The 12,378-nt window shown below is 40.8% G+C and overlaps 1 protein-coding gene across 10 annotated transcripts in view; it reads right to left on the bottom strand.

The window, feature by feature from the left end:
* THRB (thyroid hormone receptor beta) overlaps positions 1 to 12,378 on the bottom strand; it is a 168,056-nt gene that overhangs the window by 128,067 nt on the left and 27,611 nt on the right. The window contains exon 1 of one of the 10 annotated variants that reach the window (XM_057424851.1): positions 10,331 to 10,386. The exons of 8 other annotated variants lie outside the window; for them this stretch is intronic. The gene's annotated coding sequence lies outside the window, so the exon portion shown is untranslated. Of the gene's footprint in view, positions 1 to 10,330; positions 10,387 to 12,378 lie in introns of those variants that run through there. One more of the 10 variants, XM_057424852.1, reaches the window with a different exon arrangement.

The raw sequence follows: 12,378 nt of genomic DNA, 5'->3' as shown, positions 1-12,378 counted from the left end.
CATTAATCCCACATGTATTTAACTATATACTGCAGTTATCAGTGGTGCAAACAGCACTGTGGAATTTTCTCCTCTCTTCCTCCAGCTTACTGAAAAGGAACCTAGAGAGCAGACAAGCTGAGACAGCCAAAACTTCATCCTTAGATTCACACTGTTTTACAGCAGACGCTTGATTTCTATCCTTGTCCATATGTCTGAGTAAGCACAAACTACATCAGAGATAAGATCTGGACTTTCAAACCTTGTATCAGATCAGAAATCATAAATCTTGTATCACATATCTTTCTGACTATAATCACACCACTGACATAAGAGTAATTGTCTTAATTGTTGACTGGTTGTCTTAATAGCGTGTCTTCTATGGGATGGCAGAATTAAAAATAGAAGAAAGAGCATGCAGTGAATGTTGCTGCACAATATCCCCAGCCAGTGAATGTCATCATGAAGTCCTGGAACATGGCAGACTCCTGTTATCTTTTCCAGAATGCCAGTTTCAGCCCAACCCATCCCAGACCTTAAAGCAGGGCTGACTCCAACTCATGACACATCCAGAATGCTTATTTTTTTCCCCCAGTACTTTTTCTAATAACTGAGTAGGTGGTGCCATGTTCTGCTTGGGATGGTGGATGGCAACCACCACACTTGCACACTGGAATGAAGCTGGTAAGTCCATCCAAAATTAAAGTAAGAAAGTTCTATGAAAGCAGAAGTTTAATGAATGCATCAAAGAAGGAAAAAATACAGTGAACTAGTCTGTAAATTGGGGGCTTTATCTTTCATTTAAAGATTATTTTTTGCTATATTTCTTTCTTCTATCTTTTTCTACCTGTATGACACATGCCTTCATTTAAGTCCCATGTATAGCACATGCCCCAGTAAAATGTCCCAATGCAGTCCAGAACTGTGGCACTGCATGGTTTGTGCAAGGAGTATGTCCTTAAGCTCTGCATACATTTTCAAAGCTATGAAAAATAACATAAGAATAAATAAAATGGAAATTGCCAACTGTAAGTCAGTGAAAGCAAGCTTAGAGAGTACTTTCTTCTTATTTATGGTAAAGATTTTAAGGAGTATTGTACAACATTGTATAATCATCAGGCCAGCAATTCTGCTGCGAAGTGTTTTTCAAATGGCAGTTCTGGTTGCCAATGTAAGGAATAGACAACGAAACAGAAACAGGTATTTCTAACAGGGGCTTTGGAAAATGTCTCCCTATGCCCAGTGCATACAGCAAATATAAACCTTCACTGAAACACAGTTTAAGTAATGTCTGCAGCTGTCTAACTTCTCTTCATCATTTGTGGTGGGGTGGTGGTAAACACTGCTAGTGACAATGACATCATTTGCTAGTGATAACCAACCATGACTAAATTCTAAACAGTGTTGAATCAAGATCTTCTGGCTAAGCTAACAGGACAAAAGCCTTAAGGCATGATATTTGCTTTATTTTCTGGAGCTAAGGCCAAGCATGCTGAAATGCCAGGGTTTTTTGAGAGGTGGAACTGGGCTAAATTCTGATTAACAGACAAACTGGAAGATTCAGACATTTGTTTAGTAACTATGCAATAATGTCTCAAAGTCAATGTGCTGCAATTGCCTTTTATGTTTATTTCTACAAAAGGAGATCAGAAAAAAAACATAAAATCTATCCAAGTAACCAAATTCAAAACTGAAGTCATGCACGTTGAAAACTTCTGAATGCACAATCAGCAGGAAAGGGTAAAGTGGTATTTTCCCCATTTTGGACGTTCCATTAAAAAGGGCTTCATTTACATTTCTGTATTTTCAGAAAGACTGCGGTATTTGCTTGCTTTCTCCCACCAGTATATCACAGATAATATTCAGCTGCCAGGTTTATGAGGTATTTGCAGTTGTAACTCAACAGACAAATCCTTTGTTACAGAGAACAAATAATGGGGATTTACAAAGCTGTAATTACACTGAGAGGCTTTATGCATAAGGCTATATTAAAAGAAATACTATAACAAAATACCTTTTTTTAAAAATTCCTCTGAGCATTATCACCACTTACACTAAGGACCATTTTGTAATGTTACCATGAAAGGGATTTTAAATGCATGTCATCTCTAAAGGATGCCTGCAGCCCCTGCCAAGCTCTCCTACACAGGCTGATCTTAGCAGCATATACCTGTTTTACGGTTAGCAAATGATGATGAATGAGCAAGCAAACTTTTAGCCCACAGCAATAAACCACACTAAAGGTAGATGCACTCCAGCAACCGGGCAAAGCATGTCACCTACTGCAAGTCTAGGCAGTGAAACAGGAGCAGAGACCAAGAGGTGGTATCTGCAGTCCCCAGCAGCCAACACTGAGAAGCTGCATGGTTGCCTGATGAGCACAAGCAGAAAAGCTGACCTATGAGCCCACTCTGGCTACACATCAGGCCACCAGCACATGACTGACAATGCATCAGCTGAGTAACACACCACTAGAGACAAAGACCATGTTCTTGTCTTTGCACTGGTCCATTCAGAGGGACCTTGTGTGGTGTGGCTGACATGCTGGAGCGAAGGGATGCCATCTAGAGAGGCCCTGACATGCTTGAGAGGTGGCCAATGCCAACCTCATGAAGTTCAACAAGGCCAAGTTCAGGGTCCCACACCTTGGTCGGGGCAATCCCAAGCACAGCTACAGGCTGAGTAGAGAACAGATTGAGAGCAGCCCAGCCATAAGGAGGACTTTTGAGGTATTGGGTGACAAGCTCAACATGGGCCAGCAGTGTGTGCTTGCAGCCCATTCTGTGATTCTGAGAAAGGAACTCGGACACACAGAAAAAGTATGCCATAGTCCATGGTGGATGCAGCCTCTATTTTGGACTTTCTGCTTCACCAGAAGTCTCCTGAGGACAGGCACTCCCTGCATACAAGAGACTCGTGGCTAGCTCGGTGGCTTTCCCCTGTGCAACATACCAGTTACAGTTGTGTCTGAGGATGCTGAGAAGCAAACTGCCAGCCAGCCTGTCCCAAGACTAGAGAAACACAAAGATGACTTCAAGCACTCCACTGTCTACATGAAAGAGAATGTAATGCTTCACTTCAATGTATTTCATGAACAGAACATATCTGAGAAGTTATTTTCAATATGGTGCACATTCTTCATTCAGTTATCGATGGCTACCACAATTTCTGCTCTTGTTCTGTCAGGCAGACTTATGCATCTCCTCACAATAAAACACTGAGGTGGGAATCACCAAAAAAAAAGTCAAGACATTTTGTATGAATTTATCCTGAGATTCTTTTGATTCTTCTGGCTTATTACAGAAAAAATGGGAGAATCTGACTGTTATCCAAGAAACTATATTGGATAAAACTGACATTTCTTTCCCAAACCTCTTCTCTAAGCTCAGTGATTCATTATCATAGTTCAAATTTTGTACATAATTAATTATCAGTGGGCAGCAGCATGCAGAGTATAATTATGGATTTTCAAGGTTACCCTTGAACACAGCAGAACAGTTGCTAGCAGTATGTATGAAAAAAATCGACTAGTTTATTAGTAATTTCTTTGATGGAGACAGGCACTACAATTAATTAGATGGTCAAGAGAAATCAGGATCCAGTGCCACAGATGTCAATATCATGAGTAATATGTCTCCCATGCAGAACCTGTTTCTAATACATTAATTACAATGTTTTGAGCTCTGGCACAGACCTCTGAACCAGACATGGCACAGGAATCCAGTGCAACATCAATGCACAGGCAGAAATAAAGTGGTATGGGGCCCGTGCAGCAAACTCGTGGCACAAGGGGGCTGAGTGGTCCTGATTTGACAGGAGGGAGGAATGGGCAGCATCACTATCCCTCCGTGTTTTGACACCACAGAGCTGGAGCCAAAAGGAGATGCTCAAAGCCTGCTGGTAGAGGAGAGGGGCAAAGAAGGTACAAGTAGAGAATACTGGGGAGAGGCAGAGGTTCAGTCTTCCAGCCTCATCGCTATGATGCATGATTCCATATCCACAGGGGATATTAGACACAAAATACCCTACTTTCTCTTTTCTTTGATTTGTTCATGTCCTGGGTTCAGCAGTAGCAGTCATTTTTCTCCTCCTTGGTAGCTGGTGCAGTGCAGTGTTTTGACTTTCAGCTCGGGAACAGCGCTGATAACAATGATGTTTTGGTTTGGCCAAGGACTTTGTGAGCCTCATGATCTGCCAGGGAGGAGGGGAAGCTGGGAGGAAGCAGAGACAGGACACCTGACCCAAACTGACCAAAGAGGTATTTCATACCACAGCACGTCCTGCCCAGGAGGTAACGGGGAGTTAGCCAGAAGGGCTGCGAGACTGCAGGGTTGGAGGAGGTATCGGTCGGTGCTTGGTCGGGCTGGGGGGAGTGAGTTATCGGTTGGCTGGTGGTGAGGTGTTGTATTCTCTTCCCTTGTTATTTCCTTTATCATTGTTATTATTGGTGGTAGCAGTAGTGATTTGTGTTATACCTTAGTTACTAAACTGTTCTTATCTCAACCCGTGGAAGTTGCATTCTTTTCGATTCTCCTCTCCGTCCCTCCGGGAGTAGGGGGAAGGAAAGGGGGGGGGGGGGGGGGAGGGGAGTGAGTGAACGAGTTACCTGACTGGGTTTAAACCACGACAGTTCAGAAAAGGTTTTCGAATGTGTTTTGTTTCATTATAAGGAAGGAATTCTCTTCTCCAAATGCATCATGAGTAAAATATGACAAAGCAACTGAATATTGCAATCCCACTGTCCATGCAGCTGACAATGGCAATGGAGTAAATCTGCATTTTTCGTTTTAAAGAACAAAGAACTTTTGTTTCATATAATATTTCAACATTGTCTGGGCTGATTTGGATATTTTTTTCAAGATCAATCTATGATTTGGGATTGGTCATATGCACTATGGAATGGAAAAACTCTGTAACTTATCTGAATCATTATTTTATTTTGTTCTCCCATGGTTCCAATTGTTCATTGTTAATCAGATCCAGCCATAACATCTTATTCTGCAAAAGGCATACTCTGCTTTAATCAAAATCTTGGACGGCATTTTGGACAGGACCTTTAACAACTTGGATAGAATATTCTGGGGTTTCCTCACCGATAAAGAATCAAACAATTAACTATGAACATGTCTTGCACAAATGCTGACAGTTAACAGGTTATTTTGATGAACGTTTGCCTGTTTCACGGAACTACTTTCAATTTCCTTGCATTTTTTTACCTGGTTTCTTCACTCAAAACAATAATGAACTGTAAACCTGCCCTGCAGGATGCATCAACGATGAACTCTAAAGTAACTTCATAATTTCTCATTTTATGCTATGCTGAAAAGTGATGCCATAAACACAAAAGATGACTGCGACAGTCTCATCTATTTGAAATCAGAACTTTTTATTTACGATGTTCGAGTGATTTTCCCCATTGTTTTGGCAGTAAACAGAAATGACCAGTGTTCAGAAATGAAACACACCAACAAGCTCATACTTACGTCTTCATAAATGTATTCTGGTGATTGATTCAGCTTATTCTACGAAGCATTTACTGGTGAAAAAAGTTCTGAAAAATGTCTCTTTGGCAGGTGCAAACACAGCACTCTGCTTTTTCCTATCAATAAGCAAATTGTCCTTCAGGGGCACCTTTGATTTTGGTACTGCTTGCAGTTTTACATTTTGACCTGTTAGATTTAGCCAGCTCTTTGATGTCAGGCAGCTTACCAACTTCTTCCCTGCTGTCATCCCCCACTGCAGCCTCAAGAAATCATAGACTGACAAACTGATGTCTGCTGTTCCCTAATGACTTGTTTGTAGCAGCTCCGTCACCAACTAAAAGCAAAAAAAAGAAAAAGCAGCACTGTTCATTGTCTTTGTCAGCCACATGGACAGTGGGATTGATGCATCCTCAGCAAGTTTGCTGATGACACCAAGCTGTGTGGTGCAGTCGACATGCTGGAGGGAAGCAATGCCATCCAGAGGGACCTGGATAGGCTTGAGAGGTGGCCAGTGCCAACCTTACAAAGTTCAACAAGACCAAGTGCAAGGTCCTGCACCTGGGTTGTCTGAGAGAGATGGGCTTGCTTCTTCAGCCTGGAGAAGAGGAGAGTCCAGGGAGACATTAGAGCAGCTTCCAGTATCTAAAGGGGGCCTAAGAAAAGCTGGAGAGGGACTTCTTACAAGGGCATGTAGTGACAGGACAAGGGGGAATGGCTGCAAACTGAAAGAGGGTGAATCTAGATTAGACATTGGGAAGAAATTCTTTATTGTGAGAATGATGAAGCACTGGCACAGGTTGCCCAGAGAAGCCATGAATGCCCCATCCCCAGCCAGTGTTCAAGGCCAGGCTGGACGAGGCTTTGAGCGACCTGGTCTAGTGGAAGGTATCTTTGCCTGTGCCAGAGGAGTTGGAACTGGATAATCTTTAATGTCCCTTCCAACCCAAACCATTCTGTGATTCTATGAAACAGCCACTAAATGAGTCAGTGTTGTACAGACTGTAAAGAGAAAATTACAGAGGATCCTGTAGCATCCATCTAGCATTGTCTAGAGCTTAGGAAACCAAAATCGTAATAGCTTATAGCTATGTACCTACACCATCTGCCTGACTGTAGTACATAAAGTAGCAAAATTTAACACAGTGTCTAGCCATCCATTATCCCTGCTTGCCTTCCTGTTGCAAGAACATAGGCAATAATGCAACCGTTTTATAATAAATTACATTTAAAAGAAATTATAATATCATCACATCACATCATTTAATTACAGATAGATGTAATTTTTTTGTTTGTCTTAATCTTCTAACTTTTAGGTAATGAAAAGCTTTCAGTAACAGACTGAAATCTCATAAGCTCCATTTGCACATAAGAGCACTGATTTTGGATGACTGGTCATTTCACTGACAAACAGAGATGTTTTTAATGGAACCTCGTTTCCAGTAAGAACTGAACACCATATTTCAGATGTTTTAGGTTATGCGCTCTAAAATGGCCTTATGCCAAATTCATTAATCACTTTTGGAAATTAAAGATTCTGTATCTAGTAACAAAAAGCAGCAAAAAAATAAATTCCTTCACTACTATCAGAGCAGCACCCTAATTTGGAGAAAATGAAAATCCCACTTTGGCTGGTTTTTATCCTAAAACAAAACACCACAGGAAAGAGTTTCAACTGACAGGAAAAATGAAAGTTGAAGGAAGAAAACAAACATAAAAATAATCCTCTTTCTTACACGGAGGGGTGGGAGGGGGAATTGTGTTGTAGATTTCTCACAAATTAAGTAAGTGTGGCCTCTGTTTTAGAAGAAAAATCAAAACAGTAGTAACATAAGCTTGTCTACTTTTATTGATATGGTGGTTATGTATGACACATCATCCCTTTTCAAGCACTGTGCTTCTAGGCATTAACACCAAACATGTATTTCTATCACTGAATATAAGGGCCAAAAAGGGTCAAAATCCCAGATTTACCCAGCAGAAGTACCATAAGCAGCAGCTTTTCTTGCTTGAAGAATTGTCATTTCAAAACTCTTAAGATTCTGCTTCACCCTGAATTTACATACAATTGCTTGTGTTGCACAGCACAAAATACCGCATTCATGTGAAAAGACACTGAAAAGCAGAGACCAGTGGGACAGCATCCTGCTTCTTTTATGCACAACATTTATATTCATAATTCCTAGCGAGTTCTACAAAGTAACTGGCAGACATAGACTTTGGGGAAAAATACCCCTCAACATTGTGTTGGTTTAATGCTACAGCACCAAAGACAGCAGCTCTATATGCCAGCACAGCAGGAAAAGAACTCAATTGCTTTTAATAGACAAGCGTTTAGTGCAACTAGCATAATCTGCAGTGACATTTTCCCATGTTTATTATGTAAGTCGAAAGCTAAACTTTTGCTTTTATACAGCATATTGCCTATCTCCAACACAGTGCCTTATCAACTTTCTCTCCATTTTTAAGATATTTTAGCAGCAAAAGAGGGGGGACTTAGCAGATTTTTGAGATTCCTTCCAGAACTCCTCTTTTCTTCTGTTCTGTGTTTATAGCCATGCAGACATCAATTCAGACAGGCTTCAATAGGAAATGTTATTTTGTTAGTTATCATGGTGCACATTCCTTGCCTAACAACCTCCCTGAAAAGTTTAACTCTCTATGGAAAATAACTTAAAAGGTAAAGAATAATCCAAGAAATTCGACAAAGAAAAACTGGGAATTAAAAAATCAAGGACAGTCAATCCATTTTACCAGTGTCATTCCCTAACACCTCTTTTTCTAAATTTCAAGGAAAAGATGAAAAAGCAAGGAAATGGGGAGTTAGAGCCATCACCATTTTTACATCCCAGGCATCATACAGAATGTGGGAATGTCTACCTTCATAGCAGCAATTATCCTTGAAAAGATTTTCAAAGTAGCATACAACAGCAGACTGGGAACTGCCCACAAAAAGGGCAAAACAGATAATGACAGACCTGCTCTGGTAAACCATCAGCGTATAACTCCAAGATATTTACATTAATAGCTCCTTCCCAGTCTTTCTGTCCATCTATCTACTGTTATTTGCCTCACTTCTGCTGGTATCTTAATCCTAACCCTTTCAAGATAGGCAGCTCCAATAGACTGGCTTGTTTCTAATGTACTCTGGTAGACAAATAAAGCTCTTTAAGTGCTAACAAGTCTGCATATTTAGGATTCAGTACTCAAGGAAGCGAGTGATTAAAATCTAGTGATTTCGCAAGACGAGTTCATAAGGGCTATAAATACAGCATATAGCATCAAAAGACCTCATCAGCCAGACATCTGAGTATCAGAAGGAGATGCAAGGCTTAAAAAAAAGATCAACGCTTCAAAAACAACATACCAAATTGATTAAGCAACACTGGAAGAATGAGTCCTACAGGAGACATTTTATTGTGTATATATGCCAAACATGTTTATGATTTCTTTTAAAAGACCTATCTTGCATTACCCTGATAGTACCAGATAGCTTGTGTCACGCCTGCCTTCCCACACTGTGTATCCCACAATAAACAATGCTGCATGCATTAGACAGATGTCCCTTCCAGGAACATACCACCTCCTGAAAGGGTACTAAAAATGTCCTGACTCTGCTGCTTTCAGAGCCAGATGATGAGCAGAGACCTCTGACCTTCTCAATCTGAGGCATGAACATACAGAATATAAGCGCAGAGCTTGCTGCACTATCTTCAGGTGCAAGAGAAACCACTTGACCAGCTCTGATGACCATGATGCAGCCTGGAAATCTCCCTCTCTTGAAGAAGAACTGCACATTTGCTGAACCATGCTGCTGATGCTACCATGTGCATCTGATGGAAAGCTGCCTCTGCATGCAACCTTCTGGCAGGAGCACTGAGGTGGATGTAGCAGCCGTGGTGCTAGCTCCCTGAGCACCCTGGGGTGGTCTACATAGGCAGTACTGATGCCCAGCACTCATCTGACAAAAAACCTTCCCACAGACAGTGCATGAGCATGCCTGTGAGCTCCCCAGCAACAGCACTGGAAGAGTTTGGAAAAGCATTACGTGAGGAGGACAGAAATCCATGAAACTGCTAAAAAAAACCCTCAGAAACCTCACAATGCTCATGCAAGGAGCAGTGACTGGAATTTCATATATAAAATATACCATCTACCCTATACCAGGCAATGCTCTCTGTCTTTCACTGAGATTTTGTACAGGGGCTGAGAAGACTGCCTATGCCCACCAGCTGAGCAGACTGCAAAACCAGCAACGAACAATGCTCAGCCCTTTTTCAGAAAACAGTTGGGAATGGGACAAGCAACGGGGGAAAATCAGCCTTAAGCTGTCCCAGCACAAAGGGACTTTTTTCCTCATTACAGCACAATAAAATGGGGTGGAAGAGCACTGTATTTCCATTTAGGTTTTTTTGAGTTTGCTTTCTATTTCTCTAGCAGGGCTGAGAACAACCTTGTATTTACCTGGCAGACCCAGCTGCGGGCAGGGCCCTCACATCACAGCAGTGCTACTAACTTTTTTCCCACTAATTATTTTTGCCCGATTTCCTATTCTCTAGGTTGAAAAGCAAGGAAGAGCTCCAAACACTTAATGAGGATGCCTCTTCCTATAAAGAATTACTCAGAAAAACTGCAATTCAGAATCAGTAAAGCCTCACGTCTTTTCTACAGAGGCTTTTTGAGTCTTACATGCAGAGGAGAGTTTTTAATCAGGCAGCAGAAAGGGAAGGGCTTTCCATCTGGTGATTTTGAAATTCTTGGTCAAAGGTTAACCTGATTTTTAACCTGATTGTACAGAAAATCTTGGAGGCTGAAAGAACACAGGTGTAAAGGCTGCCCTGAAAGTAAAACTTCGGAGGGACATTACCAACCTGAAACCAGGCGATGAAGGCACATAAAGCCTGTACTACACCTTTCCTCACTCTCGGCTTCACAGATCCTAAGGAGTCAAAAGGCAAAGTCCATTTCAGAAAGTTTAAAATATAATCAGACTTCTCTGGTTGGCAGCACCAAAGGGGGAAAGGCAGTTCTACTAATTAAGATCTGAACTTCTGCTTCAACTTGAGTTTTTCATGATGTTACTGGATATAACATGGTACTCATTCATTATAGGGTGCAGCACCCGCAGGGCAGTGAGTAATGGTTTTACTCCTACTTCATTACTGGCAGCAGCATGTTGGACTGAAAAATGAACCTCTATTTCCTATCTATTTTTATAATCAGTTTATCTATCATCTGCTTAATTCTTACCCCCATATGCACAGTAGAAACAAAACATTTAAGTCTCAGTACTACCCTGAAATACATTCACAACACTGCCATTGACTCAGACAGCTAACCAGAGACACTGACTTGTAACCGAGGACAGCATTTGGCCCCAGACAGCACAGCTGTATTCTATATGAAAAATTCATGAGCTAAATCTTTTCCCTTCTTTTATAAATAGGAGACAAAACAAGAGAGTCATCACTTAGTCAGCCAGGGAATGATTCAAAATCTAAACCTAGGATATCGTTTTTAGGAACATAACTGGCAATAAAGGCAAAGTCTATCTTCTCCTCATAACAGAAAAAAAGGTAGGATTAAGTAACTTTATTTTATGCCACTTTTTTTTTTTCTTTCACTGATTGAAAAAGTATAAAATACCAACCAGACACAGCAGTAAGGTATCAGACACAAAATAGAGATCTCTAGTATTACATGCCCAGGTATATTTTGCTGCAGCCCTGAAGTCAGACATGTTATTGAGCTCTGGCTTATTTGGAAGCTTTCCTGTTTCTCTAAACACAACCATTATTTTTGGTATTTCATAACTAGCTCTCTATTATGAGGTGATACTAGCTGTGGAGGTGACAGCTGGCAGGAACTTTTGAATCGAAGGGGCTCTTTCTCTCACAAGATGCACTGTTTACTAAAAGATGATTACCCATGAGTAAATAATGAGTCATGATATCCTTAAAAAAGCAAACACACAGAGTTAAAGAATAATTTCTAACATGGGTAAACAGCACTGAAAATTGAATCACTTATGTGCACTTTCCCTAATATAGTGTAAAAAACTATAAAGGCTATAGAAAATAACCACAATTAGATAAAACTATGTTATAAGAGCTTGGAAAAACTCTCTGTTTTCATATGCCTGTAAAGCATCATTTACAGACATACAAATAACAAAATGCAGTTTTAAATACATGCAGGAACAAACGGAAGAGGGATTTTGGGTTTGCTTTCACAACACAAACGCACCATGGTAGTTCTGTCATTCCTGATGTGTTACTGCACTACCCTTATGAACAGTGCAGACCATTGAAACACAATGTATTGGCGATCAGGCAGGAAACCAGGACTGCACATCATCTAACACTGTAATTATAACATGCAGGTAAACTGCTCATTTTTACTGCATGTTCTCAGACCACTTCCCAGCACTTTGAGAATTTGGTGCTGGGGAATTCATCTTCAGACAATCACTGACAGTGGTGAAGTACTCTCCCCCCTATTATTGCTACTTCCATACTCATTTCTAATGCTATTATATATGTTTCTGAATTCACTGTTAGGCTCCAAAAGTTCCTCTGGGGAATATGACATCAGAATGAAGATTATGAAAAATATGCTTATACCACATCCATTTGAAATACTGTTTATGTGTAAGGACTTTGCTTATGCCACTTTGCCCCATCCATTTTGCACAGCCTCCCAGACACCAATAAAGCTCATCAGCAGTTTTACAATCAAAATTAAATGGAAACTGGTGACCCTTGTGACATCTCAGCAGCTGACAGTGGTGGCTCTGGAGTGACAGCAAGAGTTAAAAACCATAAACACGCTCTACTGTAACTGTGCCTTTTCACATAACCTTCTGAAGTGTTTATCTGTAAGGACTAAAGCAGAACAACCTGGACTGTAAAGAAAAAAA

Source organism: Pezoporus wallicus, unplaced genomic scaffold (assembly GCF_028554395.1).
Source record: "Pezoporus wallicus isolate ANWC-B61680 ecotype Strahan unplaced genomic scaffold, APGP_CSIRO_Pwel_v1 contig_3181, whole genome shotgun sequence".
NCBI lineage: Eukaryota > Metazoa > Chordata > Aves > Psittaciformes > Psittacidae > Pezoporus > Pezoporus wallicus.
This window is presented reverse-complemented; position numbering and strand designations above follow the sequence as displayed.